General features: G+C 48.7%; 1 protein-coding gene across 1 annotated transcript in view; it reads right to left on the bottom strand.

The window, feature by feature from the left end:
* Positions 1–19,991, bottom strand: part of LOC117355193 (serine/threonine-protein kinase Sgk3) — a 160,040-nt gene that overhangs the window by 11,703 nt on the left and 128,346 nt on the right. The gene's annotated exons all lie outside the window — the stretch shown is intronic.

Below are 19,991 nucleotides of genomic sequence, written 5' to 3' on the forward strand. Positions count from 1 at the left end.
GGCAAAAATAAAGAGGGGGGCCAGGGGGAGAGAGAAAGAAAGGAAGAAAGAAAGAGGGGGGCCAGGGGGAGAGAGAAAGAAATAGGGGGGCCAGGAGGAGAAAGAAAGAAATATTGGCTTTACAGAAGAAGGACCAGAGACTCATGAAATCACCAGACAAAAAGGTAGGAAAAATGATTTTATTTTCAATTTAGTGATCAAAATGTGTCCGTTTTGAGAATTTATATCTGCTGTCTATATTTTGCACTATGGCCCCCTTTTACTAAACCACAATAGAAGTTTTTAGCGCAGGGAGCCTATGAGCGTCGAGGGCAGCGCGGGGCATTCAGCACAGCTCCCTGCACTAAAATGCCCGCACCGCGCATGCGCCAGTGCCTTCCCGCCCGATAGTCCGGGCGTGTCTCCTCATTTCATTTTCTTCCGCGGTGCTGAGAAGTCTATCTTCAATTTCGCGCCCATTGAATCTCGTTTTTGCCTTCTGTTTTGCCGCGGGTTGAGTTCTTTCGGCTCTCCTGTGCATTTGTTTCTTTCTTTGTTTTCATTTATAAAAAAAAAAAAAAAATTTTTCTTCCGACACCGGGTCGGCCGCGTGGCTGAGGCCCCGCGCCTTCGACCTTGCGGCGGAACTTTTCCAGCCTATGTCCCGGCCGATTACCGGTTTTAAAAAGTGTAGCAAGTGCCAACGCGCGATTTCGCTCACGGACCCTCATCGACGCTGCTTACAGTGTCTGGGACCGGATCACTTCCCGAAATCGTGCCGGCCTTGCTCCACTTTGACGGCGAGAGCGTTTAAGCGCCGCTGTCTGCTGTGGGAGTCCATGTTCAAGATGGAAGCTTCGTTGGATCCTTCAGCTTCGACATCGACTGGTGCTTCGACTCCATCGGCGAAGCCCGCTGCCTCCCCGGCTGCTTCGGGCATCCTGAAACCGGCATCGTTCACGCCGGTTTCGGCCTCGACTTCGGCGCCGGTGCCTTCCTCCGTCTCCTCGGAGCAGGTATCGACCCCTACAGTTCCACCGGTGGTGCTTAAAGTGCCGAAGGCTGGCAAGCAGAAGCATGCGACACCGAAAGAGCGCGGAGACCGTGCGGAAGGGCCCCCTTTTGGTGCGGATCCCTCCATATCGGCTTCGTTGAAGTCCCTTCTGGAGGCTCAGTTTGTGGAACTCATGCACACCATGGGACCCCGGCTGATTGCCTTGATCCAGAGTGACCTCCCGGTTCCGGTTCCGAGGGGCGGACCGCCCCCTCCTCCTCCGCCACGCCGCACGACCTCGTTGCTCGGCGAGGAGGAAAGGCGTGCGGTGTCCGGGTCCTCGAGGAGGTCCTCGGTTGGGGCTATGCCTCCTTTGGAACCGATCCCCTCAAGGAAGGCCTCCCTTAGTGATATGCCGCCTTTGGAGCCTATTACCCCGCCCCATGACACAGTGTGGCGTCCACCTTCGAGGCCTCCCAGTCCTGGGCATAGCAGGAAGCAGGACGAGTTCTTCCGAACCCCCTATCAAGCTTGGGCGGCGTCGGGGGAGGCTTCGACTCTTCCGCCTCTGCGATCGACGGCATCGAGTCCGATCTGCTCCTTGGAGGCGTCTGACCAGGTTTCTCACAGACGGGCTCGATCCCCTTCCAGACATCGAGAGGGGCATCGATCCAGACACTCTTCGAGGCATTCTTCTCGACACTCGACCGTCTCACCTCAGAAGAAGTTGCCTTGGATGGGGTATGCTGCTTCGGCTGGGTCTCCTCCTCCGGATCCGGAGCTCGAGGACCCCGAGGTTTTCTACTCGCCCTGTTGCTCACAAGCCTCTGTGGAGCCCGAAGCCTCGTCTTCTTCCAGTCCTTCTCGTAAACCGGCGACGGCGGACCAACTGTCTTTTTCCTCATTCCTCAGACAGATGGCTGATGACATGGACATTACCCTCGATGCTGGGTCTCGATACTCCAAGGAGTACCTCGATACCATGCACTTGCCTCGTCCTCCAGCCGAGTCCTTGCGCCTTCCTCTGCACAAGCTCCTCGACCAGACCTTCATGAGGTGCTTTGAGTCTCCTTACTCTATCCCTGCGGTCCCTGGAAAATTGGATGCTCGGTACCAAACGGTGCATCATAAGGGCTTCGAGGGACCTCAGCTTTCTCATCAGTCCCTCCTGGTCGAATCCTCGCTCAAGCGGTCTCATCCTGGGCAGGTCTATGCTTCAGTGCCTCCGGGCTGCGAGGGCAGAACCATGGATAAGTTTGGTCGACGCATCTATCAGAATTCGATGATGACGATCCGAGTCCTGAATTACAATTTCCACTTTGCCGCCTACTTGGAATTTTTTCTGCCTGTGCTTCGGAAATTCACACCATACATCGAGTCCCAGGCTCGGTTTGAATTTGAGGAAGTGGTTGCTTCGCTGTCCCAGCTTCGTCTTCAGTTGATGCAATCTGCCTATGATGCTTTCGAGCTCTCGGCCCGAGCAGCAGCCTGCTCTGTGGCGATGCGCCGATTGGCCTGGTTGCGGACCAATGACATGGACCCGAATCTTCAGGACCGCCTGGCCAACGTCCCTTGTGCTGGGGCGGATCTTTTTGACGAATCCATCGAGACAGTCACAAAGAAATTGTCTGATCATGAAAAGTCCTTTCAGTCCATTCTTAGGCCGAAGCCTAAGCCTCAACAGTCTCGACCCTCTCGTCCTCCGTTGATTTATCAGCGGCGTTATCAACCGAGGCAAACTCAACCTGCGAGGCAACCGGCGAAGCGACAGCCTCCTCAGAAGGGTCAGCCGAAGTCTCAGTCGCCTGCTGTCCCTAAGGCCACTCAGCCTTTTTGACTGTTTCGTCGAGGGCATAACCAACCTCGTTCTGCCTCCCCCTGTTTTTCCCATAGGAGGGCGCCTCCATCATTTTTATCATCACTGGGAGGCCATAACATCCGACCTCTGGGTCCTTACTATCATCAGGGAAGGATACTCTCTTCATTTCCATCAGGTCCCTCCGGACCACCCTCCAAGAGAGTATCCTTCCAACTTGACTCAGACCACCCTTCTTCTTCAGGAAGCTCAGGCTTTGCTCCGGCTTCGTGCCGTAGAGCCGGTCCCGACGGACCAATTGAACCAGGGGTTTAACTCCCGGTACTTCCTTGTTCCGAAGAAGACGGGCGACCTGCGACCCATTTTGGACCTCAGGGTCCTCAACAAATTCCTAGTCAAAGAGAGGTGTCGCATGCTGACGCTTGCTTCTCTCTACCCCCTCCTCGAGCAGAATGACTGGTTATGCTCTCTGGATCTCAAGGAGGCCTACACTCACATTCCCATTCATCCGGCCTCTCGCAAGTTCCTCAGATTTCGGGTGGGACATCTCCATCTTCAGTATCGAGTGCTTCCATTCGGCCTGTCTTTGTCACCCAGAGTCTTCACGAAGTGTCTGGTGGTGGTGGCCGCAGCACTCCGGAATAGAGAGTTGCGCGGGGACAGAAATCCCACCCGTCCCCGCCAAAGTCCCACCCGTCCCCACCCGTCCCCGCGAGGAATCCCACCCGTCCCCGTGAGGAATCCCTCCGTCCCCACCCATCCCCGCGAGGAATCCCTCCGTCCCCACCCGTCCCCGCCCGTCCCTATAAACTTCAGAAATAGTTATTTCATTTAATTATGCTACTGAATTAAAGGCTCTGGTAGAAACCCATTTACAAATAAGCAAAAAGACTTTATTAATTTGAAAATATTAATTGGGAAGAATACATACTTTGTAAATGGGTTTCTACCAGAGCCTCTAATGTTTATAAATTTTTATCAACACAACTAATATACTACTTTATCCTGAAGCAAAAAAAAAAAAAAAAAGAAATAAAATAGAATTATTTTCCTACCTTTGTTGCCTGGTTTCTGCTTTCCTCATGTTCTCATTCAATTCCTTCCATCCACTGTCTCTCTTCCTTCTGCATCTTCCATTTGCTCTGTTACTGTGCCTCTCCCTTTCTTCCCCCTTCCAAATTGGTCTGGTACCCATCTTCTTCTCTCCGCTCCCCCCATAGTCTGGCATCTGTCTTCTTCCCTGCCAGCGTTTTCTCCCTACTCTCTCTTCCTCATTTCCTTTCAGTGTCCTTCTCCCCCCCATCTTCCCCATGTCCTTTCAGCGTCCTTCTCCCTCTCTGTCTTCCCCATGGCCTTTCAGCGTCCTTCTCCACCCCTTTGTCTTCCCCATGTGCTTTCAGCATCCTTCTCCCCCCTCTGTCTTCCACAAGTGCTTTCAGAGTCCTTCCCCCCCCGCCCTTCCCATGGCCTTTCAGCGTCCTTCTCCACCCCTTTGTATTCCCCCATGTGCTTTCAGCATCCTTCTCCCCCCTCTGTCTTCCACAAGTGCTTTCAGAGTCCTTCCCCCCCCCCGCCCTTCCCATGGCCTTTCAGCGTCCTTCTCCATCCCCTTTGTATTCCCCCATGTGCTTTCAGCGTCCTTCTCCCTCCTCTGTCTTCAAGTGCTTTCAGAGTCCTCCCCCCCCCCCTCCTGTGTTCACCATGGCCTTTCAGCGTCCTTCTCCCCCTCCTTCTCTACCGCCCCGGGTGCAGCACAGCCGGCCAGGTCCCCTTACTTTTGTGGCACTTCCCCGACCAACCGACAACAGCCCCGGTCCGACAAACCTCCCTGCCCTTAACTGCGAATCTAAATTACCTTCTTACAGCTGCTGTAAGAAGGTAATTTAGATTCGCGGCTACAGGGCAGGGAGGATTGTCGGACCCGGGCTGTTATCGGTCGGTCGGGGAAGTGCCACAAAAGTAAGGGGACCTGGCCGGCTGTGCTGCACCCGGGGCGGGGCGGACCACCCCCCTCCCTTGGTAACCGCGAGATTACTCTTCTTCTCCTTACCTGCCCTGCCTGCAGCACAGAGCCGAACGGAAGTCTTCCCGATGTCAGCGCTGACGTCGGAGGGAGGGAGGGCTTTGTTTAAGCCCTCCCTCCCCTCCGACGTCAGCGCTGACGTCGGGAAGACTTCCGTTCGGCTCTGTGCTGCAAGCAGAGAAGGTAGGGAGAAGAAGAGCCGCGCGACTGAGTACATGCAGCCCCGCAGGAGCCCCGCGACCCTCGGAGGCGTCCCCATGGGATCCCCGCGACCCTAGGGGGCGTCCCCACGGGATCCCCGCGACCCTAGGGGCGTCCCCACGGGATCCCCGTGACCCGAAGGGGGAACCTGCGAGATTCCCGTCGTCCCCGTTCCCGTGCAGCTCTCTACTCCGGAACCAAGGTCTTCAGGTATTTCCCTACCTCGACGACTGGCTGATCAAGGCTCCCTCGGCCTCAGGGGTCATCTCGGCTACCCTGTCCACGATTCTGTTCCTGCAGAGTTCGGGATTCGAGATCAACTTTCCCAAATCTCATCTACAACCTGTCCAGTCTCTCCCCTTCATCGGGGCGGTCCTGGATACCGTTCGCCTCAGAGCGTTCCTTCCTCCTCAGCGCATGGATGCTCTTCTTCATCTCTGCCAGTCTGTGTCTTCTCGCCAGTCCATCTCTGCGAGACACATGATGGTCCTCCTGGGCCACATGGCCTCTACAGTTCATGTGACGCCGTTTGCCAGGCTCAATCTCAGAATTCCTCAGTGGACCCTGGCATCTCAATGGACTCAGGTGTCGGATCCGTTGTCTCGACACATCATCGTCACTCCTGCTCTTCAGCAGTCTACTTTGGTGGATGACCTCTTCGAATCTATCCAGAGGTTTGCTGTTTCACACTCCTCCCCACCAGAAGGTTCTCACAACCGATTCCTCGACCTTTGCCTGGGGAGCTCTTCTGGATGGTCTTCGCACTCAGGGATTCTGGACAAGTGCGGACCGACTCCATCAAATCAATCTTCTGGAGCTCAGAGCCATCTTCAATGCTCTTCAAGCTTTTCAACATCTGCTTCACGACATGGTGGTCCTCATTCGCACCGACAATCAGGTCGCCATATATTATGTCAACAAGCAGGGGGGCACGGGCTCGGCCTCCCTCTGCCAGGAAGCTCTCAGGGTCTGGGATTGGGCGGTTCGCCACAACGCCTTCCTCAAAGCTGTCTACATTCAGGGGAAGGACAATGTCTTGGCGGACAACCTGAGTCGTCTTCTCCAGCCTCACGAATGGACACTCCATTCCAAGACCCTTCATCAGATCTTTGCTCAGTGGGGGACACCTCAGATAGACCTCTTTGCGGCTCCCCACAACTTCAAACTGCCTCAATTCTGTTCCAGGATCTACACTCCTCATCGTCTCGAGGCGGATGCCTTTCTGCTGGATTGGGGGAATCGCTTTCTGTATGCGTTTCCTCCATTTCCTCTCATTCAAAAGACTCTGGTCAAGCTGAAGTCCGACCATGCCACCATGATTCTGATAGCTCCTCGGTGGCCCAGACAACCTTGGTTCTCCCTTCTCCTTCAACTCAGCAGCAGGGAACCGTGCCTACTTCCAGTGTTTCCTTCACTGCTTACTCAGCATCAGGGGTCTCTGCTTCATCCCAACCTGCAGTCTCTCCACCTGACAGCTTGGTTCCTCTCAACGTAACTCCTCACCAGTTTTCCCAGGCGGTGAGGGATGTCTTGGAGGCTTCCCGGAAGCCTGCTACTCGTCAATGCTACTCCCAGAAGTGGACTAGATTTTCTTCCTGGTGTGTTTCCAATTCCAAGGAACCTCAGCGAGCCTCCCTATCCTCTGTATTGGACTATCTTCTACGCCTGTCTCAGTCTGGTCTCAAATCTACTTCTATACGAGTCCACCTGAGTGCTATTGCGGCTTTCTATCAGCCTCTACAAGGGAAACCTCTCTCTTCTCATCCTGTGGTTTCCAAATTTATGAAAGGACTTTTTCATGTCAATCCTCCTCTCAAACCGCCTCCAGTGGTTTGGGATCTCAATGTTGTCCTTTCTCAGCTTATGAAACCTCCTTTTGAGCCTCTCAACAAGGCTCCACTTAAGTTTCTCACTTGGAAAGTGGTTTTTCTGGTGGCCCTCACATCTGCTCGCAGGGTCAGTGAGCTTCAGGCCTTGGTGGCGGACCCACCTTTCACAGTATTCTATCATGACAAGGTGGTACTCCGCACTCATCCGAAATTCCTGCCTAAAGTGGTCTCTGAATTTCATCTCAACACTGCTTCCAGTGTTTTTTCCAAAGCCTCATTCTCATCCTGGAGAATCAGCTCTTCACACTCTGGACTGTAAACGTGCTTTGGCTTTCTACTTGGATTGCACCAAACCACACAGAACTGCTCCTCAACTTTTCGTCTCCTTTGATCCAAACAAGTTGGGACGACCTGTATCGAAGCGCACCATCTCCAACTGGATGGCGGCTTGTATCTCTTTCTGCTATGCCCAGGCTGGATTACCCCTTCCCTGTAAGGTCACAACCCATAAGGTCAGAGCAATGGCAGCCTCTGTTGCCTTCCTCAGATCGACACCGATTGAGGAGATTTGTAAGGCTGCCACTTGGTCCTCGGTTCATACATTCACCTCTCATTATTGTCTGGATACTTTCTCCAGAAGGGATGGACAGTTTGGCCAAACAATGTAACAAAATTTATTCTCCTAAGTTGCCAACTCTCCCACCATCCCATTGAGGTTAGCTTGAAGGTCACCCACTAGTGAGAATACCTGCCTGCTTGTCCTGGGATAAAGCAATGTTACTTACATTATATAACAGTTGTTATCCAGGGACAGCAGGCAGCTATTCTTTTTTTTTTTTTTTATTTTTATTTATCATTTTATTATTACATCCCTACAAAGATGTTAAAGGAAATACAAAAATTATATATCTTTCTTAGTTAAAAAAAACTAAGAAACAAAAAATGAACAATGAAAACAATCATCAAATACAGTCCACAATTAGAGGAGAAGAGACAAAATTAAATAAAGCCCCTCGGGAAAGGGGAACATATACCCAAGAAAATCACAAATTAGGAAATAGAGCAGGTAAGATGTTATCCTATCCATTAATTAGTACCGCATTAATAACCTGTTTCATTCGGACTGTTTAGAGATTTCTTTACCCTCCAGGAAAAAACCTAATTGGGCAGGTTCAAAGAAAATATATCTACTCCCTTGATAGGAGATAAAACATTTACAGGGAAATCTTAACTGGAACACTGCCCCCAAGGCAATCACCTTTGATCGATAATTCAAAAATTCTTTCCTCCTAGATTGTGTCCATTTAGAGACATCCGGAAATATATATATCCTTTCACCTAAATAGGTGACCTGTTTCAAATTAAAATACAATTTCAACAACATTTCTTTATCTTGTAAAAATACCAAAGAGACTAATAATGTTGCCCGCCCCTGAATTTCAATATCAGATGATTGCAAAATGGCTGAAACATCCAATTGTATTTTTTCAGCTTCCACTACTTTTTCCTTTTGCATTTGTTTTAAATAGTAGATTCTTTGTGTCGGAGGAAGACTTACTTCTGGAATATTTAATACAGTCAACATGAAATTCTTAAACAGTTCTTGAGGCGGCATAAACTTAGCAACCGGAAAATTAAGGATTCTCAAATTCAAATTTTTTTGTTGGTTTTCTAAGTTTTCAATCTTCCTCAAGATCATCATTTTGTCTGACATTTGTTTAGTAAGCAAATTCTTAGTCTCAGTTGTTACTTTTTCTAAATTTTTAAGATCCACTTGATGTTGTTGAATAGAAGTCTCTAAAGAACTTATCCTAGTGGTAGAATTCATGGAAATAGCAACAAAATTAGTGCATACCAGGTGTAGATTCTCTATTGCAGTCCAGATGGATTCCAGTGTTACTGCCTGTGGTCTCACCAACGGCTTGAGGGAGGTAATAGCAGCCAGATTTTCTGTAGCTTCTGCCCCAAGAGAAAAACTCTGGGCTCCTTCAACCTCACCACCGTTCGCTGCCAAAGGCTCCTCACTCCCTGAACGCTGCACCTCCAACACTGAGGTCAGTGTAGTTGTAACCACTTCCGGGTTAATCGCGGCAAACGAACATGCCTCTCTCCTTACACCGGGAGAGCCCTCTTGCATGCTCTGCTCCGCCGACGTTTCCCCAGGTTTGGGAGGGGTATGCGGTCCTCGCGGGCTCAGCGAGAGAGACATCTCGCTGTCCAGGCTATGAGCTTCCCGGCTCATAGCAACAGCAGAAACGCCCGACATGGAAGGTAAGACTGTAAAGTCAGTAATTACAGTCTGTCTCGGCGTCGAGGATCCAGAGGTAGGTGGAGGGACACCCCTCTGTTTCCCCCTTCTCTTCGGCATGGAGATGAGTTCGCAGAAAGATTTTTGACCAAAAATTAAGCCTTAGAGATGGGAGTGCTCCTCTTAGCGTCCTGCTCCAAACGCCATCTTGTCTCTAGCAGGCAGCTATTCTCACGTCCCACCCACCTCCCCTGGGTTGGCTTCTCTGCTGGCTACCTGAACTGAGGAGACACGCCCGGACTATCGGGCGGGAAGGCACTGGTGCATGCGCGGTGCGGGCATCTCGAAACTTCTGAGTTTCTTCAAGCAAGACATGCTTGCAAGATGTCCGTATCGGGGCTCTGTCGGATGACATCTCTCTATCCTGGTTTGCCCGACATACTGTTATGCTGTATTTCCTTATATACCGCAATACTCAGAGCCCAGAGCCCAGCAGAGGAGAGGCAGCGTGGGAGCCCTGCTCCGCCCTCTCCCCGACCTGCGAGGGACCTGACTCCACTCCCAGCAGTGCGGACATTTGTTTTTACAGCCCAGCAGAGGAGAGGCAGCATGGGAGCCCTGCTCCGCCCCTCTCCCCGACCTGCGAGGGACCCGACTCCACTTCCCAGCAGCGCAGCCATTTGTTTCAGAGCCCAGCAGAGGAGAGGCAGCGTGGGAGCCCTGCTCCGCCCTCTCCCCGACCTGCGAGGGACCCGACTCCACTCCCAGCAGCGCGGACATTTGTTTTTACAGCCAGCAGAGGAGAGACAGCGTGGGAGCCCGGCTCCGCCCTCTCCCCGACCTGCGAGGGACCCGACTCCACTTCCCAGCAGCGCAGCCATTTGTTTCAGAGCCCAGAGCCCAGCAGAGGAGAGGCAGCGTGGGAGCCCTGCTCCACCCTCTCCCCGACCTGCGAGGGACCCGACTCCACTCCCAGCAGCGCAGACATTTGTTTTTACAGCCCAGCACAGGAGAGGCAGCGTGGGAGCCCTGCTCCGCCCCTCTCCCCGACTCCACTTCCCAGCAGCGCAGCCATTTGTTTCAGAGCCCAGAAGAGGAGAGGCAGCGTGGGAGCCCTGCTCCGCCCCTCTCCCCGACCTGCGAGGGACCCGACTCCACTTCCCAGCAGCGCAGCCATTTGTTTCAGAGCCCAGCAGAGGAGAGGCAGCGTGGGAGCCCTGCTCCGCCCTCTCCCCGACCTGCGAGGGACCCGACTCCACTCCCAGCAGCGCGGACATTTGTTTTTACAGCCAGCAGAGGAGAGGCAGCGTGGGAGCCCTGCTCCGCCCCTCTCCCCGACCTGCGAGGGACCCGACTCCACTTCCCAGCAGCGCAGCCATTTGTTTCAGAGCCCAGAGCCCAGCAGAGGAGAGGCAGCGTGGGAGCCCTGCTCCGCCCTCTCTCCGACCTGCGAGGGACCCGACTCCACTCCCAGCAGCGCGGAGATTTGTTTTTACAGCCCAGCAGAGGAGAGGCAGTGTGGGAGCCCTGCTCCGCCCCTCTCCCCGACCTGCGAGGGACCCGACTCCACTTCCCAGCAGTGCAGCCATTTGTTTCAGAGCCCAGAGCCCAGCAGAGGAGAGGCAGCGTGGGAGCCCTGCTCCGCCCTCTCCCCGACCTGCGAGGGACCAGACTCCTCTTACGCCACCACAAGCCAGAGTCTAAACACATAGGCGATTACCTTCACCAGAGAGGAGAGCGATTAGAATCTCTCTCCATCCTCTTCCGTGTCTGATTACTATTTAAAAAAAAAAATACCCTCAAAACCACCAACACCATTGCCACAACTCTAACCAAAGAGATACTAGATCCAAAGAATCTTCCACCCCACAAACAAAATGGAAAATCACGCATACAAAATCATACTTGCCCTCCTAATACTCTCACTACTCATTTCAAACTGGCAAACCACAGGATATCACCTATCACCCATCCCAATTCTGACAGCAACCTTCAGACAACCACATCCACCCAGAAAAATCCACACCACCAGAACCCTAACATCCTGCCCACTGACCAGCCAAGAACACATTCCCACCGTCTGGGGAAAACGACCTCCACCAAAGCACAAGACCACCACACAACAACAACAAACACCAGCAAAAAATATCCTCTACCTCAATTGCAACCTTAACTCCAACACAAAACACACCTCATTAGCCTGTGCCTACATGAATATATGATCAATAAGCCCAAAAGCAAATCTAATCAAAGACTGGATAATCAAAGAACAACTAAGCTGTCTCTTCCTAGCCGAAACCTGGCTAACATCCAACTCAGACCCATGCATAACCGAATTCTGCCCCAAAGGTTACAAACTAGAGATGGTATGTCGAGAAAACAAACGAGGGGGAGGACTAGCGATTCTAGTAAAAAACAATCTCAACCTAAAAGTGCTACACAAACAATCAACCCCTCACTTAGACCTTCTTGCATGCCAACTCTCCGACAACACACTCACAGGCACCTTGAACTGTCTGCTATGCTACATCACTCCAGGAAAATGGAACACCTCAAAACTTGATCTCGAAGAATTCTTATTCCAGAACTCTCTATCCTCCACATACAACTTGCTCCTAGGAGATATCAATCTCCACCTCGAAGACCACACATCCAAACAAGCAAACGAAATACTCTCATACCTCGACGCCCTATCCTACCAGATCCTCAATCCGGAACCCACGCATGAAAAAGGCCACCAACTTGATATAGCAGCATTCACGCCTCATAACCTCCACACCCCAAATATTCACATCACCAATGGTACCTGGCATCCCTCTCTTTGGTCAGACCACCACAAATACACCTTCACAATCAACTGGCCTCAAAATAACATAAAACCTATGCCCCAAAAAACAACCTTCAAATCTAGACAGAAAATTGAACCAGCCACATTCTGGGACAAAGTGGACCCTGCAATCGACCCCACTGACCCTACAGACTTCGTAAAACACTGGCGCACCCTAAGTGAAGCAACCTTGAACGAGCTAGCCCCAGAAAAAACCAAACACAGAACCTGCAGACCCTCAGACAAGTGGTTCGACTCCGAACTCCACCTACTAAAAAGGCATTGCAGACAACTTGAAAGATCTTGGAGAAAAAAGAGAAATGACCAAACCAAATCCGCTTGGAGAACCCAAATCAAACTATATAACATCAAACTTAAGGAAAAGCGCAAAACATACTACACTAAACTAATTGGCACAAACAACTCCGACACAAAAACACTCTTCAACTTAGTAAAAAAACTTACGGACACAAACCCATTCCTTGCCACTCAAGGCAATAAAACACCAACAGCTTACCAATTAGCAGACCATTTCAAACTCAAGATCATCAAAATCAGAACTACCTTCAACAACTCAACTACCACACTCGACGAGTTAATAACAACCCCCACAATGGAAGAAGCCATAACTGCAGACAGAACATGAACCACCTTCCCAACTCTACAATGGCCTGATTTGAACCGACTATATAAAAAATACAGCCACACCTCATGCGACTTGAACTACTGCCCATCGTATCTACTCACAAATGCCTCCCCTAAATTCAAAACCAGCCTCACGCAGTGGATACAAAGCACTCTCATAGAAGGCCAATTTCAACAAGATCTTGGAGAGATCATAATCACACCCTTACTGAAAGACCAAAAAGGTCCTGTAGACACACCTACCAACTATAGACCTATCGCTTCGATCCCATTATATGTCAAGCTGATTGAAGGACTTGTGGCTCAATACCTCACCAACTACCTAGCTGACCACAATATACTTCACTCATCTCAATCAGGATTTAGATCTTACCACAGCACGGAAACACTACTAGCAACACTACTGGACATAGCCCGACAATACCTCAGTAAAGGACACAGGATCCTAATTATCCAACTAGATCTTTCCGCCGCCTTCGATCTAGTTGATCATACCATACTACTCCAGATACTTGATGCAATAGGGATCTCAGGGGTGGTTTACAACTGGTTCCAAGGATTCCTTAAAACAAGAACGTACAGAGTTAAGATAAACGATACGAAATCTAACCCATGGTCAAATCCATGCGGAGTCCCGCAGGGATCTCCACTTTCACCCATTCTATTCAATCTCTACATCTCCTCCCTTGGTACCACTCTTGACAACCTAAATGTAACATCATTCAGCTACGCAGACGACATAACTATTCTCCTCCCCTTCGAAACCCAAGACCACACCTCAACAGGACACCTGGAAACAATACTGGACGAAGTAGAAAAATGGATGACAAATCACAAATTAAAACTAAACTCGGACAAAACCAAATTCTTAATGCTTGAAACGGACAAAAACCCATCCATAACAGACCTGGAAATTAAAGCAATCAAATACCCAATCCAAACCTCCCTCAAAATCCTGGGAGTGCTGATAGACAGATGCTGCACTATGCAGACTCAAATCAACAAAACTACCCAAAAAGCATTCTTCACAATGCGCAACTTAAGAAAAATAAGGAAATTCTTTGACAAAGAACACTACAGGATCATTGTACAATCCCTGGTACTAGGTCTTGTGGACTACTGCAATATCCTATATCTACCATGCCCTACAAACATGATCAAAAAACTACAGACCGTTCAGAACACAGCTCTCAGACTAATCTACTCCCTCGGAAAATATGACCACATCACCAATGCCTACCTAGACTCACATTGGCTACCGATTAAAGCCAGAACAATTCAAACTGTACTGTCTAATCTTCAAAGTATTCAACGGTACTGCACCTGCCTATCTAAACGATCGCCTAAACCGTAACCTTCCACCCAGAATAAGAAGAACACTGACACCATTCTCATACCCACCACTCAATGGCACTCATCGTAAAAAGCTTTATGATAACCTCATAGCAACGCATGCAGCAAAACTCGAACACTCCATCACTAGATTGTTAACCTCAACATCTGACTTCAAAGCATTCCGTAAAGAAATCAAAACGCTGCTATTCAAAAAGTACCGTATTTGCCGGCGTATAGGACGACTGGGCGTATAAGACGACCCCCCAACTTTTAGTTAAAAAATAGAGTTTTGTGTTATACTCGCCGTATAAGACGACCCCTTCTTCCGCACACCTTCTCTACCGCCCCGGGTGCAGCACAGCCGGCCAGGTTCCCTTACTTTTGTGGCACTTCCCCGACCGACCGACAACAGCCCCGGTCCGACAAACCTCCCTGCCCTTAACCGCGAATCTAAATTATCTTCTTACAGCTGCTGTAAGAAGGTATTTAGATTCGCGGCTACAGGGCAGGGAGGATTGTCGGACCCGGGCTGTTATCGGTCGGTCGGGGAAGTGCCACAAAAGTAAGGGAACCTGGCCGGCTGTGCTGCAACCGGGGCGGGGCGGCCGCCCCTCTCTCTTGGTACCGCGAGGCTACTCTCCTTCTCCTTACCTGCCATGCCTGCAGCACAGAGCCGAACGGAAGTCTTCCCGACGTCAGCGCTGACGTCGGAGGGAGGGAGGGCTTTGTTTAAGCTTTGTTTAAGCCCTCCCTCCCCTCCGACGTCAGCGCTGACGTCGGGAAGACTTCCGTTCGGCTCTGTGCTGCAAGCAGAGAAGGTAGGGAGAAGAAGAGCCGCGCGACTGAGTACATCCAGCCCCGCAAGTAAGGGCATGTAAACTGTACCCGGCGTATAAGACGACCCCCGACTTTGGGGAGGATTTTAAGGTACTAAAAAGTCGTCTTATACGCCGGCAAATACGGTATATACAATCTACCTAATCTCCCTCTCCTCTTCCACCGACCAGGTTTGCTCACTCCCTGGCACCATACCCTCAATCGACCAAAAATATATATAAAAAAATAATAAATAAATAAATAAAAATACCTGGAACCTAATTCATCCTACCGAAACCGATTACCTACCAACGTATGGAAACAGACTATTTGATATGTATAGTAATGTAACCTGATTTATCTTCCATTGTTATTATGTCTACACACTCATTCTGTCATTAAGTCTATACCCTCAATCTGTATTCTCCAATGTCATGTACCCTCCTGGAAATGTCCAGCTCTCTTATGTAATCCGCTTTGAACCGCAAGGCACAAGCGGAATAAAAATCACTAATGTAATGTAATGTAATGTAAAAAGGGCAGGGGTATTTGTCTATTTTTGTATAGTTGTTACTGAGGTGACATTGCATAGAGTCATCTGCCTTGACCTCTTTGAAAAAATCCCTGAATATAAATGATAATTAACATTTTCTCTGCGTACAGTGTGCTTTGTGTTTTTTAAAAATTTTATTGTTGATAGATTATTTTTACTTGGTCATTTTAAAAGTAGCTCACAAGCCCAAAAAGTGTGGGCATCCCTGCTGTAAACAGTGGTGTCCATCCCATCTTGTGCTCCCTCTGGCAGTTGTTTCACTTCTGGCCGGCTCCCCTGCTCAAAGCCGCGGGCGTCTACACCTCACACGATCCGCGGCTGTGTCGGAAGCGTTCCCTCCGACATCACGATGTCAGAGAGAAGGCTTCCAAACGCAGCCGCGGATTGTGTGAGGTGTAGACGCCCGCTGCTTTGAGCAGGGGAACTGGCCAGACATGCTGGGCAGGGAAGAGATGTTGCTGTTGCTGCACAGGGAATGGGAGGGGTGGGGGGAAGAAATGCTGCACAGGCAAGGGGGGAGAAATGCTGCTGCTGCACAGGGAAGGAGTGGGGGTGAAATGCTGCTGCTGCACCACCCAATTGGGGAGAGAGAGGGGAGAAGGAAGACAAGGGAGAGGAACCAGAGATGCCAAGTTCATGGGAGGGAGGGAGGGAAAGGAAAAAAGGAAAGGAGATACCAGATCATGGAGGGGGAGAAAGAGATGCCATGGCATGGGGGGAGGGAAGGGAAGGAGATAGAGATATCACACCATGGTGTGGAGTGGGAAGGAAGGAAGGAAAGGAGAAGAGAAAGAGAGAGATGCCAAAGCATAGGGGAGGGAGTAGAGACAGAAAAATGGAGAGGGAGTGAATCTGAAATGAATCATGTGTAAAGGAGAGAGGGGACCCTGGATATACAGTTTATTGAAGGGACATAGAAAGAGGGAAGATGCCATATGGAAGAGAGAGAGGGTGGACAGTGGATGGAGGGGCAGAGAAAGTGTGGGCAGTAGATGGAAGGGGTAGAGAGAGAGGGCAGAAGCTGGGTGGAAGGGGCAAAGAGAGGGCAGATGTTGCATGGAAGGGAGAGAGGACAAGCGCTGTATAGAAAGAAGAGAGCAAAGAGAAGATGATTAAAGCAGAAATGACAAAAGGTAGAAAGATTTTTTGGTTGCTTTACTTAGAATCAAGTAGTATTGTAACTGTATTGATAAAAGTTTATAAACAGGAAATGGAAATAAGGCAATTTTTTGGACTAAACCCCTTTCCTCAGGACAGGATAGCATAACAGCAGTATACTGTACTGTTCTGAAGAAAGATTTGGCCTCTGAAAGCTAATTGAAAAATGGATTAGTCCAATAAAATGGTATTTTCTAATTTCTCATTATTTGTTTTATTTTTATTTGTAAAATGGTGATTGTTATGTATCAGTTTTTTCAGATTTGCATCTACTGTCTTTTGCACAGTAGATGCAGTATTTTGCACAGTATTAGGAGACGTGTCATTATTTTTGTGGTGTTGTGGTGTTGCATTGTATGCAGAATCTGATTTCTTGGCGGTTCAGTTTAACTTTTGTCTACATATTTCTATGTTTAGTTTGTGATTATTCCATTTTGGGTGAGGGTGTATCTCTGTTCTGTGTGTATGAAAAGGACATAGTTTTCAGTTGGCATTGACTACAGGATCAACTGACTGTGCGGGATCTGGCTTGTTTAGTTTTACAATGTATGTGTTGGTGTTCTAGTGCTCACTGCAGTGTTTAAGATGCTGCCTTTTCCTAGGTACACTCTTGTTGTGCGATATGTGGATTGTTACTAAAAATAATATTTTTGATATAGATGGGTGAGGGGGTGTCAAAAAGTGATGGGCCCCGGGTGTCACATATGCTAGGTACGCCACTGAGGTAACATGCCAAATGAAGATCAGACTTGTCCATGCACTCATTTTCTCGGTGGTCAATTACAGATGCAAAAGCTGGACACTACGGAAACAAGATAGAAAGAAGATTAACTCATTTGAGCTTTGGTGCTGGAGAAGGATTTTAGGCATGCCGTGGACCACCAGAAGAACTAACAAATCGATTCTGGAAGAGATCAAACTGGCTATGTCACTCGAAGCCCAAATGATGAAGTCACGACTGTCTTATTTTGGTCACACCATCAGAAGAGAGAGATCACTGGAAAAGGACATCATGTTTGGGAAGATCGAAAGAACCAGGCAAAGAGGGCGACCTGCAATCAGATGGCTAGACATATTGAAAGCAACTATGGGGATGGTGCTGGAGGACCTCTCTGGACTAGCACAAAACCAATTTTTTTTCAGATCCACAATTCATCAAGTCACTAGGACTCAAACATGAGTCAATGGTACCTAACAATGACAACATGTCATCTTATATCTCTAGCAAGTTTCTGCTCCTTAGCCCATGGTAGCAGTGTCTATGGATGCAGAAAAGGCTTTTGACTGGGTAGAATGGGGATATTTATTTCAAGTTTTCAAATGGTTTGGTTTAGGACCAATGTTTCGGAAAATGGTACGGTTGCTGTATCAGTCTTTCGGCTTGAATATATGTGAATGTGTTATCAGGGGCCTTCTCTGTGTCTAGGATAGGAGTGAGGGGTTTTCTATAGCAAAAGATTGTAGATCAAATGTTGCTTCATTTCCTTTTAAATGGCAAGCCTTCTGGTTGAACTACTTGAGAATTTGGGTATCATTGTAGACAATACGATGAAACCTTCCACCCAATGTGTGGTGGCGGGCAAAAAAGCAAACAGGATGCTAGGAATTATTAAAAAAGGGATGGTTAACAAGACTAAGAATGTTATAATGCCCCTGTAATCGATCCATGGTGCAACCTCATCTAGAGTACTGTGTTCAATTCTGGTCTCCTTATCTCAAGAAAGATAGTGGTGCTAGAAAAGGTTCAAAGAAGAGAGACCAAGATGGTAAAGGGAATGGAACTCCTCTCATGAGGAAAGGCTAAAATGGTTAGGGCTCTTCAGCTTGGAAAAGAGACGGCTAAGGGGAGATATGATTGAAGTCTACAAAATCCTGATTGGAGTAAAACGGGTACAAGTGGATCAATGTTTCACTCCGTCAAAAATTACAAAGATTAGGGGATATTCGAAGTTACAAGGAAATACTCTTAAAACCAATAGGAGGAAATTTTTTTTCACTCAGAGAATAGTTAAGCTGTGGAACGCATTGCCAGAGGATGTGGTAAGAGTGGATAGCGTAGCTGGTTTTAATAGAGGGTTGGACAAGTTCCTGGAGGAAAAGTCCATAGTCTGTTATTGAGAAAGACATGGGGGAAGCCACTGCTTGCCCTGTATCGGTAGTATGGAATATTGCTACTCCTTGGGTGTTGGCCAGGTACTAGTGACCTGGATTGGCCACCGTGAGAACGGGCTACTGGGCTTGATGGACCATTGGTCTGACCCAGTAAGGCTATTCTTATGTTCTTAAATACTTTGGAGGATACTGTGTGGAAAAATATAGATTCATTAATAAACTGATTAAAGCTTGGTCTCCTTTAAAATTTGTCTTAGGGGCATTTGAAGACAATTAAATTGTTGATAACCCCAAAGGTCAATTATATTTAGATATCCTGCCATTCCCTTTCCCTGAATCTTTCTATAAGACTATTTTTCAAAATTCTTATAGCGAGGCCAACCACCTTGAATTGCTATGAGGAAATCTAAACAGATGGAAGGAGTCAATTTGCTAAATTTTACTCCCTATGGTCTGGCCTTTTTGTTAGGCAAGGTGATCAGTGGTTTCATTCCCAAGGTCATCTGTATAGGTCTGTTATGGCACCAATTCCATTAAAATATTTGTCTGGTATTACATTACATTAGATTAGTGATTTCTATTCTGCCGTTATGATTTCTTATTTGAAGGGGAAGGAATTTCCTGTGATAGGGACAGCTTTTCATCAACTGGAGCAATTTCATATAGTGAACCAACATAATTAACATACCTACATTAATTTGGAATAATGCAAGAATTTAATAGCAAAAATCCCAATTCATTAGCCAGTCTGGCAACATAAGCAACTCATACAAGATGGTAAAATTTAAAATCTTCCAAGCTTTAAAGGAAGTATTTGGCACTCCAGATTCTCAGTTTTATGCATGACTTCAGTTTCACAATGCATTGTGTTGCTCAGGGGTGTAACTACCATCCAGCGAGCCCAGCAAAATGCCTCCTGCTGTGCCATTCCTGTTTATATTCCTCTCAGCCCACTCTCTACCTTCCCTGCCCTTTCCGTGGGTCCATCAACTTTCCCTGTATCTTCCCTCTCACCTTCTGCAGCCCTGAAACAGCCGACACTCAGCACAGTGATTCAGATACAGACATGCTGCTTCAGATCAGCAGAACCTATAGTCTTCCTTCTTTCATGTCCCACCCACAGGAAGTTGTGTCAGATGAGGCAAAATGCAGGAGAGTGTAGATTTTGCCAATTAGACACAGCGTATCTGTATCTACATTGATGTGCTGAGTGCCAGCTGTAAGTTTCCAGGGTTGGTGGGGAGTGGGGGTTATTAGATGAGGTTGAGGAAAAGAAACTGGACTCATGGGAGAGGCAGGAAAGGGAGACAGCATGCTAAATCTGTGAGGTGGGACAGAATGAGACTGCCAGACCCATGGGAGGGGAAGGGAAGCATATGAAAGAAAGATATGCCATACCTATGAGATGGGATGTGTGTGAGCAAGACAAGCCAGACTTGTTGGGGAGGGGGAGCT

The sequence above is a fragment of the Geotrypetes seraphini genome, chromosome 2 (genome assembly GCF_902459505.1).
Source record: "Geotrypetes seraphini chromosome 2, aGeoSer1.1, whole genome shotgun sequence".
Classification (NCBI taxonomy): Eukaryota; Metazoa; Chordata; class Amphibia; order Gymnophiona; family Dermophiidae; genus Geotrypetes; species Geotrypetes seraphini.